The sequence below is a fragment of the Haemorhous mexicanus genome, chromosome 1 (assembly GCF_027477595.1).
Source record: "Haemorhous mexicanus isolate bHaeMex1 chromosome 1, bHaeMex1.pri, whole genome shotgun sequence".
In the NCBI taxonomy this organism is placed as follows: Eukaryota; Metazoa; Chordata; class Aves; order Passeriformes; family Fringillidae; genus Haemorhous; species Haemorhous mexicanus.
In genome coordinates this window covers 40,901,625-40,919,163 of record NC_082341.1, presented here as the reverse complement: position 1 = coordinate 40,919,163, position 17,539 = coordinate 40,901,625, and positions in this window count along the sequence as shown.

Here is a 17,539-nt window from a genome sequence, read left to right as displayed (position 1 = left end):
GGATAGATTAAAGGTTTTACAATGAGGGAATAAGAGCACAGTGGGGAAAACAAGAAGACATGCAACAGGAAACTCATAGGGAGGGAGGAAATGAAGAGGTTGCAATATCTAAATTTGTAGCAATTCAACTGCAACCAATTTATTTTTCTCAGTATTCCTGTTTGGAATTACAAAAGACAGCTTCATTTGTTCTTCCTGCTTTGCTCATTATTTCTGCAGGAAAGACTCCACTAAAAATAAGTACAACAGCAATGAATTAAGCTTTTTACAATTGCACTCACACAGACCCAATATCCTTCTTCCACCTTCTCCCACACCCTCAGAAGTACACAACTGAAGAAGGGCTGAGAGAGAGCTAAAACCTGTTACTTCACACTGGTCTGTGAAAGTGTGATGTCTGTGTAGATGCTCTCAAATTCTGATGCAACACTCTGGTATGGTTGCACTCATAAAAAAAATAAAAGATTGCTGAAAATTATTCTTAGAGACACTAGATTTTAGTTAAGAGGGCAGTTTTCTTAATATGAGATTTTAGTTAAGAGGGCATATTTCTTAATATGTTTATCTTCCTTAACAGCTCTAAAGTAAGCAGGCAATTGTGCTGCATCTATTTTGTATAAAACTGATTATATTTTAAAATTACAGCTCTATAAAAATGCAGCAACCTCAGGATTCAAAGGCAGTCATACATCATAATTTCATCTTAGAATGCATCCTGACCGTGTTTTACCATGTCTTTTGTTTCTAGGAAACACACTCTAGAAATAACACCACAATACAGTACAGACATTTTAAGTAAGCATAGGGAATCATTTCTCCTCTGACATGGCTGTAGAGCTTCCACTCATTTCAGGGACTACACAAGCCAAGCCTGGACCCCTGTTTTCAGTGTAAATTCAAATGAAACATTTAAAAGTCTACAAGCAGTAAAGCAGAGAAGAAATAATGCTGTTCTGCCTGAAATAAAAGGATAGGCTATAATTTCACTGTATGTGCTTAGTTTTCAGTTCATTCATTAAGAGATACTAAAATATAACTATGCAACCACTAGTTTAGTTAATTATAGGCCAAGAATCTCAGTGGATGATCTGGCATACTTCTGCTATTGTTAATGAAGCAATTGATACCAGCTGAACTCATGGTTTCTGTTATCATGGAGAAATAACTTGCCCTTGTACACTTACAGAAGGAGAAGTGTATTCTACACTTATGTAGAATAAGAAGGCAGAGATACCAAATGCCTTTGCATCAGGCTTCACTGACGGGGTCAGCCCTCAGGAACCTCAGGCCTAGATCCAGGGAAAACCAGAGGTGAAGAAGAGTTTCCCATGGTCAAGGAAGAGATGGTTAGAGATCAGCTTGTCAGACCTGGCTTCTGCAGCTCCATGGAGCCTGAAAGGATGTGTCCACAAGTGCTGAGAGGGCTGGCAGACAGGAATGAGCTCAGGAGCAATAAGCATGGGTTCACTGAGGGTGAATCCTGCTTGCCAACCTGATTGCCTTCTACAATGGTAAAACTACCTGGATGAATGAGGGAAGAGCAGTCCATATTGTCTGCCTGGACTTCAGCAAGGCTTTTGGCTATGCCCCCCCCCCAAATCCTCATAGGCAAACTCAGGAAGAGCAAAGGGTGAAGTGGACAGAGAACTGGCAGAATGACACATCCCAGAGGGTCATCATCAGAGGCACAGTGTTTAGCTAGAACCTGTCACTAGGGGTGTCTCCAGCAAGAAGCAAGCAGAAACTTGTTCCTTGTTGCAGGAAGTTCCACCTGCATGGGAGGAAGATCTTTATACTGTGCAGGTGGCCATGCACTGGAGCATTTTGTCCAGAGAGGGTGTGGAGTCTGGGCATATTCACTGGAAACTTATTCAAGATTTGTCTGGACAAAATCCTGAGCTGTGTGCTCTAGGAAAACCCTGCCTGAGTAGGGAGATTGGACCAGAACACCCACTGGTGGTCCCTTCTGATCTTGCTGTTCTGTGACTTGGTAATTAAATACAGAGTCTATTCATTATTATTTATTTATCATTAATTTTTAGTTAATTTGTTTTTTCTGAGAAAGTTACATTTCAGGTTGTAACTTCTAGCTACCTAGAGAAAATTCTTTAGAATCTGTTAAAGAAAAAAAGGTTCATTTGATTTTATGGTTTTGATTAAAAATGGTGTTTGCCCTTCCGCCTGGCTTCTTAATGCATCAGGGAGTCATACATAGAATTGAAATACACTGCTTTGATGTGATTTTATTCTATGATTGGAGAAAATACCATGAAAGAAAAGGACTAAATCACACCTTATTTTAGCTCCAGAAATGCTTTTCTCAGGTACTAAACATGTAAATACAAATCCAGTAATAATACATTTTACAGTTAGTTAACCCACTATCTTCATTTTGACTTAACTTGAAATCAAATTCTGTGCTGCATAGTCATGTGTTAACATGTTCACCTGCCAGAACAAACTTTCTGGTCCTTAGATCCTCACCCTCATAACAACCTATGAATAAACTCGGAGAAAACAAAACAAAGCAAATAAAAAACAACCAACCAAAATAACTGAAAAGGCAAAATCTTGCAGCGTTCACTGTCAGTGTTGAATTACATATCAAGGAAAAGAGTTTTATTTCCATAGGTTTGTTTGCTTTGGTAATTGATGCCTCTTCCTCTTGTGTTTTAAAGACGTCTTTAACAAAATGACAGCTTAAAAGCCCTCCTTATTCACAGCTTGAGGTTGAAATGGAATCAAGCCAGAACTGGAATGGCTTTCCAAATTAGCAAGGGAACCTACTGCTGAAGTAGACTATTACCCTGCATGTGTTTGTGCATACAGCCTTGTTTCTCCTACCCACAACCGGGCTAGCTCTCATTTACTCACCTCGCAAAGCTGCCTCCTTCCTGTTCTTCTCAAAGAATTTAGTTAAAACAAAAGAAAAATCAACATAAAGTCTTTTGTGCTTGAAAGCACTTTTCACTTCAAATGGCTGAGCAGCATCAAATCATTTAGCAAATAAAGAGTCTTGAAAGTGCTCAAGGCAAACACAGTGGGCTGCAGTTTCAAAGGTGCTGTGCCTGTGTGAGAGGCTCTGAAGGGCTCATGTCTGGAGAGTGCTTACACAGTGTAAGTGGTACACAGAAAGCCAGGGCTACAGTCACATCAAAGAAATATACAGTGCAAATTGCACAGATCATTGGCTTGCAGGTCTGCTGAGGAGCCTCTTAAAGCACATGCAAAGATAAGGCTTTTTTTGTTGATTTCAGCCAGTGCCATACATTTTGAGGAGACCAACAGATGCAAGGAACTTTAGAAATGGGAAATCTAAGCCGCATAAATGCACCAAAACATAAAAAGAAGCCCCTCAAAGAGTTAACAACAAAGACAGAACATGCCCTTCCTGATCTAAGTCTCCCACCCTTGCAAAGAAGAATCCTGAACTTTAAGGGAGATTAACAGAAATCACCTAGTTATTGGGCTGGCTTGCTTACAGGTATTAGCACTCACAAAGCAGCCTAGCATGCTAAGATGATGGGCAATGTTTTCCCAGATGTCTCTTGATCATTTTCCTCTTGATTTCAGTTTGCACTGAAATCCATACAAATTGTCAGTAAATGTGCTCCTTACAGAGACCCTCCAGAGCTCAGGAGCAATGAAAAAGGGCAAGATGAACAGCAAAACCACTCCACAGCTTTTGGGAGATAAAGGGAAAATGTCTCATGCAATCAGCTGTGTAAGTCTATGGGCTGCAGTCAGAGCGCTCCTGCACATTGCAACCCAAGAGCCCTGTGCTAACAAAGTTTAAATTAAAGGAGCTAAAAGTAAGAATTTCATAACTGAGTAAAGGGCACATGCAGAGCCTAAAACCACCAGCAAAATTGCAGCAACAGCAAAATGAGACCACATGTCAAGAAAACTAAAGAAACTGCTGACTATGATAATGAACTACCTTGGAAAATTCACAACCTTACTCCACCTTGCCAAGAGAGTTGGACCACACATTAGTTCTCAAAGCAACTTAATTATTACTCTCAGTTCACTTTCTCAGCTGCCTTGCTGCACTCCTTGGACTCAAACAATAACCATGGGGCAGAGCATCATACAGTCAGCTCTGCTGGGTCAGCATCAAGGGCTAGGTAAAAGGAATCACACATGATTTCATCTGCCTGGTTGCTTTCCTCATCAGCTGCAAGCACGTCTATTTAGCTCTCTGAAAGAGCTGATTAGGAAAATATGTGAAAGGGGGTTGTAGTCAGCTGTGGGGCAGTTCCTTCTTCCAAGTAACAACTGATAGGATGAAGAAATGGCTTCAAGATGCATCAGGAGAGTTTTAGATCAGATATTCGGAAAAATTTCTCTATTGAAAGTCTTGTCAAGCATTGGAACAGGCTGCTAAAGGAAGTGGTTGAGTCACCATCCCTGGAGGCATTTAAAAGACCTGCAGATGTGGCACCTGGGGACACAGTCTGTAGAGGACTTGGCAGTGCCACATTAATGGTTGGGGTCAATCTTTAGGTCTTTTCCATGATTCCCTGGAAAAAGTGGATGCAGCTAGGATTGACTCAATTTTCCTGGGTTAGGCACTAATCCCCAAAACCCAGGTGAAACAGTCTAGCTCTACTATCTGCTTCCAGCGAGAGGTGGTCAGAGGGGACAGCATGGGATGGCTGCCCCTTTCTGCACAGCCCTGCAGGTGGAGGTGTGTGCCCTTCCTCACCTCCCTGCCCACAGCATAGCCTAGTTTGCAGGGCATTCAGGTGTTAGTTTTGGTAGTAAATCCCAAAGCCAGGCATATGTTATTGTGCCTCTGGTATTTCACTGGGCATTTTTTCATAATTTTTAGGTGGGTTTTTTTCAGAGGCTAACCTTTCTTCCTAACCACAGATCTTTCCTTTACTTGGATTATTGGAAATGACACAGTTTCAACAGATGCAGAGCAGACAGGGCCTTGGAGGTTTTTTCACCATGCATAAAAAGATAAGTCCCAAATAGCTTCATAAAATCTCAGTTTTTAAAGCAGTTTCTTACTTGAGATTGATAAGCTCAGCAAAGTGTCTACCCTGGGATCAGAAATGAGTGGTCTGAGACAGAGGAGCTGTAGATGGATGTAGAAGCAGCAAGGGCAAAAGCTGGTCCTGCCCAAGCTCACTAACCCTTGTGAGAAATAATGGTATTTATGTTGTGAAAGGCCAAGGCTCCTGAAGAGATGATGGAAAAGAGATGTACCCATGGCCAGCCATGGCCACTCAGGGTGCAACTCCCTCACACAGCTCATGGCTGGCATGGGCTGCCTCTGCTGGCCCTTGCACTCCGACACCTGCGTGCTCTTCAGTCACTCTGATGTGAAAAGGATGACTCGTAACAGCATCAAGCTTTTCCTCCAGTCTCTCCAGACTTTCTGTCCCATGTTCTATGCAACATTCCCATGGCCTGCCCAACCACAGCCCCCTCCTACATGCCTGGCTGTGGGATCGATACAATTTGACTCTCAAAAATATTCTCCTGATGGGACTTCATGGAGTCAGAAAGATGAGTTGGCAAAGGAGTATTTGGCATTAATCTTAGTGGCCAGGAAAACTTGGAATTTATGTTTTAAAATAGGAGTGAGTCTTAATGTTAATATGTTTTAATATTATATAAAATGAAAATAAATTTTAAAAAGTATTTATTGGGGAAAAGCTTCAGATTTGCAATACATGGGTGGGGGGGAGGAGGGAAGGCAAACTTCCTGTTTTTCTAGCATTTTATTTCAGTTATTCTATCGTGCAATAGAACCAATCTTCACTTAAAATATCTGTACCAGTGAGATGTACTACTGTTTTCAGGGGACTTATTTTCACAGCAGAGTGCTACCTGGCATTAGTGAGCCCACGTGGCACATCCTGTCTGTCTGAAAAAAACTGCTTTGTTTTGGGTGTTTCATCATTATACCAACAATTTTAATTTTCATGGCTCTCTAGCCTTTGTTCCCTAAGCTAGGGCTCTCCCACCTTTCTTCTGTTTACCTCCTCATCCTCTCTTCCAGTACCTCCTTCCTTTTGTTCTTTTCTGTGTATTGCAGCCCTTGAATCACACCCCTGTTGCCAGACAGTTTGTCCTCCGCGGTGCTGAATGGGGCACTTCAGAAGGCAGCGTGTCTCCTTGGTGCTTATTTCACTCACAGAGAGGAGCAGCTATTCAGCACAGCGGGAGAAATTACGGAACGCAGCCTGGAGGGGAGGTCGATGAGACAGAACATTTTTCTGGAGCTTTCCGGCTCCATTTAACCTCTCAATAAAAGTAGGTGAGAGCATCCTGATATTAAGGACTATGTGAAAGGGAAAATGAAAAAAAAAAAAAAAAAAAAAAGCATAGAGAGGGGAAGGGGGAGGAGAAGGGAACATTTGAATAGGAAAAATGCCCTTGCAGGTAAATGCACACAGAATTCCTTCCTGATGCATAGTATAAAGGAGGGGATTGTTATGCTTGGCTCAAGAGTTTGCAAGTGTGAATTGTTTTTTGCCGCAGTCAGAACTGAGCTGTCACAAGTCTAACCACACTTATGCATCTGGGCTTGGTGGGGGAGAGACTAAAGAGGAGAGGGTAGAAAAAAATATTGTCACTTATAGTTCATACAGGCAAATCTAGAATATAAACTGTGCTGTATTCTTAAAAAAAAAAAGAGTGTCTGAAGGACCCAGATTATTTGCAAATGCAATCAATTATGCTTTCAAACAGGTGCTGAACAAAGACTTTTATTCCCATTTCTCTGCATGGGGAAACTGAGGAACCTTTCCCAAAAGGTAGTGTGAGACAGCTCTGGACTGGCCAGCCACAGGTGAAGGGATCGGGACATTACCATTAAAATTAGATGTAAAATTGCTTGTTAATAGAAAACACCCAGAGAACCATGAAGAGGCTACTTCTTTAACTTCATTGCAATTACTAATGTAGACTCATAATGAGTCTACATCCGAAAAAACAGATCAGCAAGCCAAGGCAGTTTTTTATGCCGAATTATGATGGATAAAGATGTTTGAGTGAGGATTTTATTATACATTATTTCTGTTTTAATCAGGCACTATAAAGCAGCAACAGGGCTTATATACTTCACAGCCACTTTGGATTATTGAAGGCTCACAGTAGGCTAAAAGAGCACTTGCAGTTCATCAAATTAAGCAAAAATGTATAAATTAGGTGCCATCAAGCACACAAGCCAATGCATTTGTGAGGAGTGAAGAAGGGGAAATAGAAGAGATTTAAAGGGTGAGGCATTAAAATGTACTTTACAGTGTGCTTTTAAGAAATGACATTCATGACTGAAGAAAGCAATTAACAAACATCTCAGCCTGTTTCTATCCATCGTGTGAAGCTCAGACCTATTTCTGCATGTCTCCCTAGTCAACTATCCATCTTCCCTGGCCAGCTATCTATCTTCCCTGGTCATTGATTATTGCAGTATTTCCAAAGAGCATGATTTATTGTCTCCCACACGTGTTGCAGCTTATATAGCACGCCTGTCATGTGAGGCAGGCTCAGCCTGGAGTTAACATCTGCAGTGTGGATGCAAAGCTCAGGGTCTCACACCCAGAACCTGTTTTGCAGGATACCATGTAGAGCAAAGGTACTGGTATGCTATGAGACAGAACTGCAGCCTTCTGCATGCAGAGCAGCTTTCCTGTCACAGAAAAGCCTCATCCAGGTTTAATGATCCTAGGAATTTCAAGACTTCTCCCTGTCTCTGGGCTCTCAGAGAGGGTACAGAAGTGGAGAATCTCAACTTGCATTTGGCACTATGAGTTTGCTGGTCAGTCACTATTCCTCTTCTTTGCTGCTGGTTCCTGGGCACCCATCATAAATCAGTGGTGTATTTTTTCCCTTGGTGAGTTCCATGCAAGTTCAGTACATTCAGGATTGCTTGGGCTCCTAGCTTAGACTGGAGACTAAGATAGGCTGAAGATGTCTTCTGCAGGGACAGAAGGCTGCAGATGCCAGCCCATTTTAGAAGGGGCTGCAAATTAATGTCTTAGAGGAATAGGGTGAGAAGAGGGCAGTTTCACCTTTGTGACACCCAATCAGGAGGGAGGGAAGAAACAGCTGGACATGAACAGATGGAGAAAAAATGCAACAAACTTTTTCTTCTTCCATGTGCACTAAGATGGTATAGTTTCTGTTGTGCCTTTTACTGTTGTGATAGATTATGGGAATTGCCACAAAGTAAAGATAACAGCACAAGCTAGGATAGCTCTTTAAAAGCATAGAGGGAAAGACATCAGGATTATGAAAATGTCAGAAAGTAAAAAAACTTGGAAATTAATCACAAACCAAAAATCTTTATGCATCTGATAAGCTGTTTGTAAACGATAGCCATATATCTTTAGTCTACATTGCAGCATGAAACACCACCTTTTCAGCAAGGACTTTACAGTAAAACTTAAATATCATTGTTCTCAAAACAATTACTGTTATTTCTCATCTCTACAAAGACAAGACCTCAGACATTAAGTAGTCAGCTGAAAATCCCCTTTGAAGACTTTCCAGATAAAGGAGAAGTTTTGTTTCTAAAATAAACCAAAACAACTGAGAATTAATTAAGAAAAAAAAAGGGAATACTAATCAACAACCAAATTTGCCACCTCTGTTTTAAATACTAACCTGCTAGATAAAGAAAATTTTCAAGTATTATTTGCCAGTTTCTTCTAAAGCTGTTTTTCAGTGTCCATTATGAAATTCTGTTAATCTTTCAGATTTCTACAGTATTCTTACAGGGAACATGTTAGATGAAACTACTGAAGGATCAAACAAAGACCAGGCAGGTAACCAGTTAAGATAGAAAGCATTCCCTTCCGATTTCCTACAGAAACATTGGGTAGGCAGCCCACATTGGATATGGAACAGTTGGACTGAAAAGATTTCACATTTGGATTCCATAAAATAATCCTTCTAAACCTGAAGTGTTTATGAGAATGACCATGCAGTAGATCTTTCAGTTTAGAAGAAAGTGGCTGCTTTAAATTGTGCTAGAAAGTAAAATTAATGAAATGTGCTGCCTCTTTAATAATTTTTATTTTAAATAGTCGGGGGTGCCTGCACCCTGAAAGTGTCAAATGCAGAAGCATTATTTCTAGCATGGCCTCAATGCATGGTGTTGGTTGGTCTTGCTACTCCTTCTGCCTTGTGCGGTAGGATGAGAGGCAAGGAAAGTGAGGGTTTAGGTGTCTAGTACTCGTGTGTTTTCACCAGCAAATACACGTCTGTGGCTGCGCTCACACGCGCATCCACTTATACCAATATGTATACACACACACACACACGTATGGATCGCGGCTATGGCTCGCAGTCTGTGGTGCCATCTGGTGGAAAGAAGTCAGCAGCGGCCCTGCCGCCAGGAAAATAAAGGTACCAGTAGCCTTGAAATAAGGAAGGAAGGAGTGAAACACCAAAAGAAGGAAGGTCTGATCACATGATTAATGGAACCCCCAGTGCTCATCAAAACACAATCAGTTCCAGTCTGTCTTAACTCCTAAAGCTTCTTACCTTGGCTGTCTCAGACTGTCACACTCATTGATATGGATCAGCAATCATTGATGAGCATTTAAAACCACAAAAGCTTGAATGGGTAATGGAAAAAGAGAAATACTCCCTCACATTTCTAGCTGTCTCCTCTCCCGACTCTGTCTGAGTTAGAAGGGTTGGAGTCTTGCAGACTTAATGGAACAGCAGACATCATCAATATCTTTGACTTCTGCATCTCATAGAGAACCTTTTACAGTGAGCAAATGTTTACATGAATACAAGGTTTGGGATTTTTTCCCCCTGGTGCCCTGTCAACTTTACCTGGTATGAGTTGTCTCCATTTCTATCACTAGATGCAGCTCTTGGGAACAAATTACATACCATAACTTCTAGACAATAAGAACAATCATTTGTTTTAAAGATTTCTTGGAGTAATGTTTGCCATATAGTCAGAGAGAGGCAGTCAAGTTTTATATGAACGATCTCGGTTTGTTTTCTCAAAATATTCTTTTTTTGTTTTGTTTTGTTTTGAAGGAAAAAAATATGGACTGGTTACTTTTTTAGAGAAATATCTTCAAGGACAGCACTCACATCAGAACAGATCAAGGCCTGAGGGAGCCTGCCCAATGTAAGTTCTAATTCTTCACTAGGTTATACAAAATTTGGTCATTTGGGAATGTTCTTTTATACAGAGTTACTATGTACTTCTAACTGTGTACTCACAATTATACTGAGAACTAGGGATTGGCATAACATTGTTAAGGCTTCCATGGCAGAAATACATACAGCAAAACTAGTTTTGTAGAGAAACAACAAATAGCTGAAATGTCCATCAGTAAGGGTGGTGACATTACATCATGTTCATATTCTTATAAAGTAGCTTTAAATAATAAAAGGTAGCTGACAAATACCAGCTTTCGTTTTTTCAGATTAATATCCTGAAATGAATCAGTGAATTAAAAAAATGATCAGGGTTGTTTCTTAAAAGGCTGGAAAGTTTGTCAAATGTTCTGTGTCTCATAAAGAAAATACCCTGGAAAGCAGAGACCTTAAGTACATAGCTGAGCAACCACAAATCCATGTCTATATACCAGCTGTAATTAGTTTCTGCAGCTGAGGCAAATGAGCCCCCTACACTTCTTCCTTCAGCTTCTTTCCCCAGGCTCCCTTTTCCCTTTGCCCATTCAGTGGTTGTATACCACTTCTCCACGTAGCTCTCAGGCTCTCTTAAGGCTCCATTCACCTCTCTGACAGCCATCAAACCCTCTCGAAAAAGTGGATGGAAATGCAGTGGGGAAGAGAAGTGATATGACTAAATGAAAATCCCATCCCTGCTGAGACAGCATCCTAATCCATTGGCAGTCTTTCTTGATAAAGAGGGAGAAAAATCTTGGATAAGATTTCAGAACTTGAGTTGTGGTTGAACCATCTTTATAGCTGCCAAATTAAATATATTCCTTGACCTTCAAAACTCAGCATTGTCCAAATGTGTTCTTAAAGCTCACTCAAAAAAAGAAGAGTTAAAATGTGACTCCTGTTCCAGCACTTGCCTTATTTCTGCAATTCTTGCTTTTTGGTCTTGTGTTCTTTTGTTTCTCACTGCTTATATTATGAAGTCTGAATCACAGGCTGCTTCTTGTATCCAGTGAACTCAGCAGAATAATTTGTATTGACTTTACTTGGTATAGAATTGCATTTACTGTCCATTGCTCTAATCTGCTAGATTACTTTTCTCCTGCTATTTCTTTCCTGTATGCAAATAAACAATGAATATAGAGAAGTTGTACTTATTGGCTAATGTGGTTGTTAGAAGATTGGAAACTAAACGAAAGAAATGGCTATTTTTGGAAACAATTTTCACAAATTTTTTAAACAAAATATTTGTCCATAAGTTTTGACTATGAGTTGTTAAAAAACAAACTTCCATTTACTACTGAAATGAAACATTTCCTAATATCTATAAATCCCCTTTCTGCCTTCCTGTAGCTGAGGTTCTTCCTCACCACCATCATTCAACAAATCCATTGGAGGAAAATTATCTCTCTCTTCTCCCAGTTTTTCTAAAAAAATTTCTTGTTTTCTTTGTAAGCTCAAAAATAATTACTTAGAAGGGGAAGGTTTCATTTGTAGGACAGTTCAGCAAGTTCAGTGGTGAATGCCTGGAAGACCCAGTGATGTGCATTGTTACTATGATTAATGACTCTTATTATTGATGCAGAACCATAAATTTATACAGGATCTGTCTAGAAAATGTAAGATGTAATGTGTTCTGCTATAAAGAGTTACAGCAGGAAAATAGCTAAGATTCATAAAAAGCAAATATTAACAGATAAACAAACATATAACCAAACTGTGAACATGATATGCTCCTTTTGTAGTTCTTGGAATGTTGTCTTTTCTCTGAGATGGGAGGCAGACTGGGCTCTTAGTGGATATAAGAAAAGCAGAACACAAAAAAGAATTTGAATTTAACAAGGAAGCTGATCCATTTCCTCATAAAACCTTGAAAAAGTAACCTGAAGGCAATTTGTTTACAAGCACACACCCAAACTGATGTCTGACTGAAGAAACTGACAGTAAATGGGATGGTGTCACAATTTTGGGGAGCAGGAAAGAGACCCCCTTTCCAGCCCCAGTGATTTCTTTGCAGGTTCAAAATTGGCATTATTCCCTGTGGTCTCAAGGTGCTCTTTTCTCTGGAGGGCTGCTGCACATCTTCACTCAACAGTAAACTCTCTGCATAGGTAGTGACACAAAAGTGTGTGGAAAGTAGGGGCTGATAGTGTCTGGTAATCTGCAAATTATTTAGGTAATCAACAACCAAAAATTTACACCCTGGAATTTGGTGCTATCTGCCTTGCTTAGCTATCCACCTCTGCCTTGGGCCAATGCAGGGAAGCCAAAGAAACTTCACCTGGGGCCTCAAGACTGATCAGAGAGATACAGCAGAAAAATCAGGGAATTGTGGGTTCCACATTAAAAGAAAGGTATTCTCATACTGCAGGTTGAGCTCACTTTCAGGGGTTTTTGGTCTTAAATGGTAGGAATATCACCTATTTTTTTGCGTAATAGAATGCATCTCTGAAGTGATTCTGATTTTAAAAAGAAATAATATGGAAAAAGTAAGACCTAAACTCTTGTAACAACCTCCAAAGTTTGTATTTGGATGTAGAACTGAAATCTAGTATAATGAAAGAGCACAAAAATGGGAAACCAACTGACATGTGGATGTTGTATTGGCAACTTGTAGGGAAGGAATGGGTTCACGTGTATTTCAAAGCTGAGGAAAGAGGGCATAGACAGGATTGGTTTTTCCTCCTTACCCCAATGTCACAAGAATTCCTTACATAACCACATGCATCACAGTTCTGAAATCTCCTCTTTCTTTCCTCATACCATACTCAAAAGCACAATTTAGGCTCCTTCCACACTTGATTCTTCTGGGCTGCCCTTGTTCTCTCCATGGTCATATTCCATAAGTTTTCCCATTTCACGTCATGTTCGGAGCAAGGACTCCTTCTGTTGGCACCTCTCACACGCTGCCTCTGGCTTCATTCTTAGAACACCTCAGAGGTATTTCCACTGCTTTTTCTGAGCCTTAATTGCTGAAAATGTGTCTGGGCAGTATCAACTGACACTAAAATGATTTCCTCTTTAATGTCAATTGAAAAATGAGTTCCGTTTCTTGCTCCAAACGCTGCTTTCATGTCAGTAATTTCACGAGGCCCCCGAGAGTTTCACTGGAGCAGCCGGCTGCCGTGGTGCAATCGGGCCGTGTCGGACCAAGCTCCGCGAGCACGCACTCTGCTGTCACTGGCATCCTGCATTTTGAGGGCTCCACATGTACAGGAACACCAAGAGTTTTGAATAGATCTGCACTGGGTGGGAAGTGGGGACAGTGCTGCAGGGAGCTACTGTGCCGACAGAAGCAGTAATGAATTCTATTGCAGGAAAAGAAGGATTGAAGGCTTTCTAAGTAAAGCTATGGGAGAGGACTGAGAGGGGGTTTTTGTTGCTATTTATGGTTGAAAAGATTCCCCTGCTTAGGTCTTTCTCTGACCTCTGCACAGGAAGATTTTTCCTGTCTAGAGTCATAGACTTCCCTGCTTTTTATTCTCTACAGACTACATCTCTGCTGTGTCTGTGGCACCCAATGGCATCTGCAGCCACTAAAAGTGGGGGTGGCAAAAGCCCAAGTTGGCACTGGCATGCAGGGGTGTGGATGAAATGGACAGGCACATTTTGCACGTGTGCCTTGCTACCAAGCAGATTTACTACTGAAACTGTTGTAGGAAGAAAGAAACAGGTAGGCAGCTCTGTAGCTTGCGCTTTCATTTGAGTTCTGAGGATGGGTTTTGGGTTAAAGAAAAGTATAATGCACCATGTAATGTTATCACATAAAACTGTCCTGGATCTGTCCATGCAGAGGTACAAACATTCATATCCACATCACAATGCCTTTCCTAAATGGTGCTTCATAAAGAGGCAGAGGAAAGCAGAACTTTGCAAAGGATGGAAAGCAGGCATCTTTCTTAACTCTGGTCAGCACTTTAGTCTGCAAACAAAGTTATCACACAAGTGTGAATCTTCTGGAACTCTTTTTGAAACAAGTCTGAAATACTCAGTGTCTCTCCCTGCGCTTTTGGTAAGGTCTGTTGGCAGGTGTAGCTGGGCTGATTAAATGTCTCTATGTGCTGGGTCTGGGGGCAGGAAACAGGGAGTTGAAAAAGCAAAGTGACTGGGGCCTTTTTTTTTTTTTTTGGTAAATAATTTTGGATGATTGCAGATATCACTACCGGAAAAAATAATTCTGCTATAAAATTTTTCATCCTGATCCGTTTTTACCAATGAAGTGAAAGCTTGCTTGTGCCACAGTGAGGAGGAGACAATTTTCTGGGCCAGATGCTGATGTCTTGCTATTTAACATTCAAGTGTCCTTGCTCCCTCACAGCCTGTGTGCACCTCAGCTATCCGTGCTGCTTCAGTTCTTTCCCTTTAATCTGTGCACAGAATTAATCAGAATTATTTGTCAATTCACTCACCAGGATAGCTCGTGGTCACATATCTAAACCTTTGTAGCAGCCTCCAAAGGAGAGGAAAAATAGGATAGAGAATTACTAGCCTGCCAAGCCTAGCAAAGATTCTTTCCTTCCTCTTCTCTTTGGGAAGTTTGTTTAGTTTTGCACATTTTTGTCCAATTATCTTGAACATTTAATACTCCTACACAACAGACAAACTGCTTCTCTCAGGTAAACAGTCCACATTACCACAGTGAGCTTTGATGCTCAAGTCCCTACTTTTTAATAAGAATTCTTTCCAAGCTTAACAAAAAATTATATGCTTTGGGAAAAAATAATGGAAGAATTCCCAGCAGAGAATCCAGTGGGGTTGTAGCTTGTTGAAGCTATACTTTTTGAAGACTTTGGTGCTGTGTAGGCAAGTAATAGAAATCACCTCAGAAATTTAAACTTTGCATGTCAGACAGGATGTGTCATAGGGAAGGGAGAGATAAATGAGCTTGAAGTGTATTGGGAGGAGCAGGAAGATCTAAAAAAACCAACTATAATTTAGCCAAAGAGCAGAGGTTTTTGCTGTTGCAATTCCCTGATCCTGGGTCTCCACAGCTGGAGGAAGTCTCTGACACCTTCCTTTTTTTTTTTTTTTTTTTTTGGTGGAGAGGAGACACGAAGGACTTGTTCTCAGGACTTCGTGTCAAGAGGAGCTGGCTGCAAGAGCTGAAACATATTACAGAATAAACATAAGTCACACAGGCAGGACTGGCAAATGGTCTGTTTGCTGCAGTCCAGGGAAGCCCTTGGTGTGAAAGAAAACCTTCTTTGTCCAGAGGCCTCTCATGCCTCTCTGCAGGGGCAGAGTCCTTGATGCCTTAGGCTTTAGCTTTTACATTTTTCAGATTCTGTTCTGCTTTAGTGTGTAGTTCTGAGCTTCATATTAAGGGATGGTAAGCTCTCTTCACAGAGTAAGTAGACAAAACGATTCCTTTTCTAGCTTGGGACCAATGATAATTGACCTAAATTTCAGGCCCAAGAGCATAACAAATATGGACTGAAGAGAGAAAAGCAAGCAGGATGGGACTTCATAACCTAAAGCTATAACTGGACAAATAACTCCAACTTGCAAATGGACCAGGACTTATAAAGGTGAGAGACCTCGTGACCAGTCATTCATTTTGTGACCATTTTGGGTTCATCTTGGGTGTAGCCCTGGCTGGGCTCTTTTACTGCCCAGGGTGTACCCATTGAGGCCTTTTAATAAATACCTACTTTATTGTTTAACTTTGTCTAGCCTCTGTTCTAGGTCAGCCTTCACAAGGCATCATCCCCACTAGAAGCACAGACACAGTTCCCAGCACACTGTGAGCATGGAAAGGGTCATTTTCAAAGGGAAAGGAAGGAAAAAGTGTCATTTTCAGAAAACACTTCTAACATAAACTCTGTCCCCAGTGCAAAAGACAAAAGAAGGGCCAATTTTATGGCCAGCTCACTGCACAAGACATTAAAGTTATGTTCAGGTGAGGCACTCTTCTACAAAGACAAACCAGTTCCCTTGTGTGGTAGAAAGAGCCCTGCTGTGAGCATCCTGTCTCAGTCATTGCTACAGACAACACTCATCACTACCCAGAGCACGCTCAAAGCTTTAGTACCTTGTAAAGGTCAGTCTGGCCATCTTTTTGGATTGAAGAAATATTTCATCCTTGCCATACAGGTCTGCACAGGGGTGAATCATGTACCTCAAGATGATTTTGGTGGCACTGAGACTACTGGGTAACTCTGTTTTTCTAAGCAGTAGTAGATGTTCCTTTTGAACATTTTTCCTACTCAGAAAAAAAAAAAAAAAAGAATTGGATATTCTCCAAAAACCAGCATCTGCAAACAGCTGTTTATATCCCAAAGCCCTCACAGCACAATCAGGATATGAAAAGGATAACAGATTTTGGAAAGCAGTCCTTGAACTCTGCATTACAGCCAGCTATTGCTGTGAAAAGTAACAAGAACTACCAAATCCCACTGAACTCAGGTGGGTCCGAGGGTCTATCAGAAATCCGAATCACTGGATAGATTAGGTAGATAATTTTTCCCTCCCTCATAAGCCTGGCAGAACATGTCTTTTTTTCCATGCTTGCATGGCATCCAATGGAGACTGAGGCCACTGTGTGTTACTGTAATAAATATTTACTTGCTCATTTGGAAGCATACATGGGACATAATTCTGAGGGGTCACAACTGAGAAACAGGGGTGAAACATTCAAAAAATGATTTTTTTTTAAAATTTTTTTTTTTTTTGGTGGTAGCTCTCTGGGCCTCTCAAAGTCTCACCTTTAGAGCAAGAAAGCCAGGCTGTCAGAATGCTTGCTAAGAGGAGAACCTGGAACTCGCATCACAAATGGAGAAAGGAAGCATTGGGTCAGATCCCCATTTCTCCTGGTGGCTTACTCAGTTTTCTGTGCAGCGCTTGTTCTTTTCTTCAGCAAAGGATTGTTGTGTCTTGGTATCAGCTGAGGAGATGCGTCCACTTCCCTGCTTCTGCCCCTTTCTCTGTACTAAAAAGAGACTCAGTGGTGGCAGTACAACTTTGCATGTCACCAAGACTAACTAGAAAAGAGCAAGATGATGTGTGGAAAGCTCAGAGGAGCCTGGACTCCACTAAAGAGTATTTCATACAGGATTAACACCAGGCAGAAGTTGCTCTACCTGAGGAAGAGACCGTCCTAGTCAGCTGCCGTGTGATGTACCACAACTGTTAATAAGGAGGAAATGATTTCTGAGTGAAAAACATGGAACTCAATCCCATGGGAATTATGTTCAAGGAGCTTACACAATTTTCAGTTGGCTGTGTGTCAATGGCTGAATTCCACAAAAGACAGAGAATGTACTGACTGGAAAAAAATGGTGAAATAAATCAAATAATAGGTGTAAATAATGGTTTCTATCTTTTCCTCACACAGTCCTGTTTTTCAGCAGCATTTCCATGCAGCAGAACCTAGGGCCTCAGCTAGTCACACTATAAACATAAGCCCATTCTACTTTTAAAA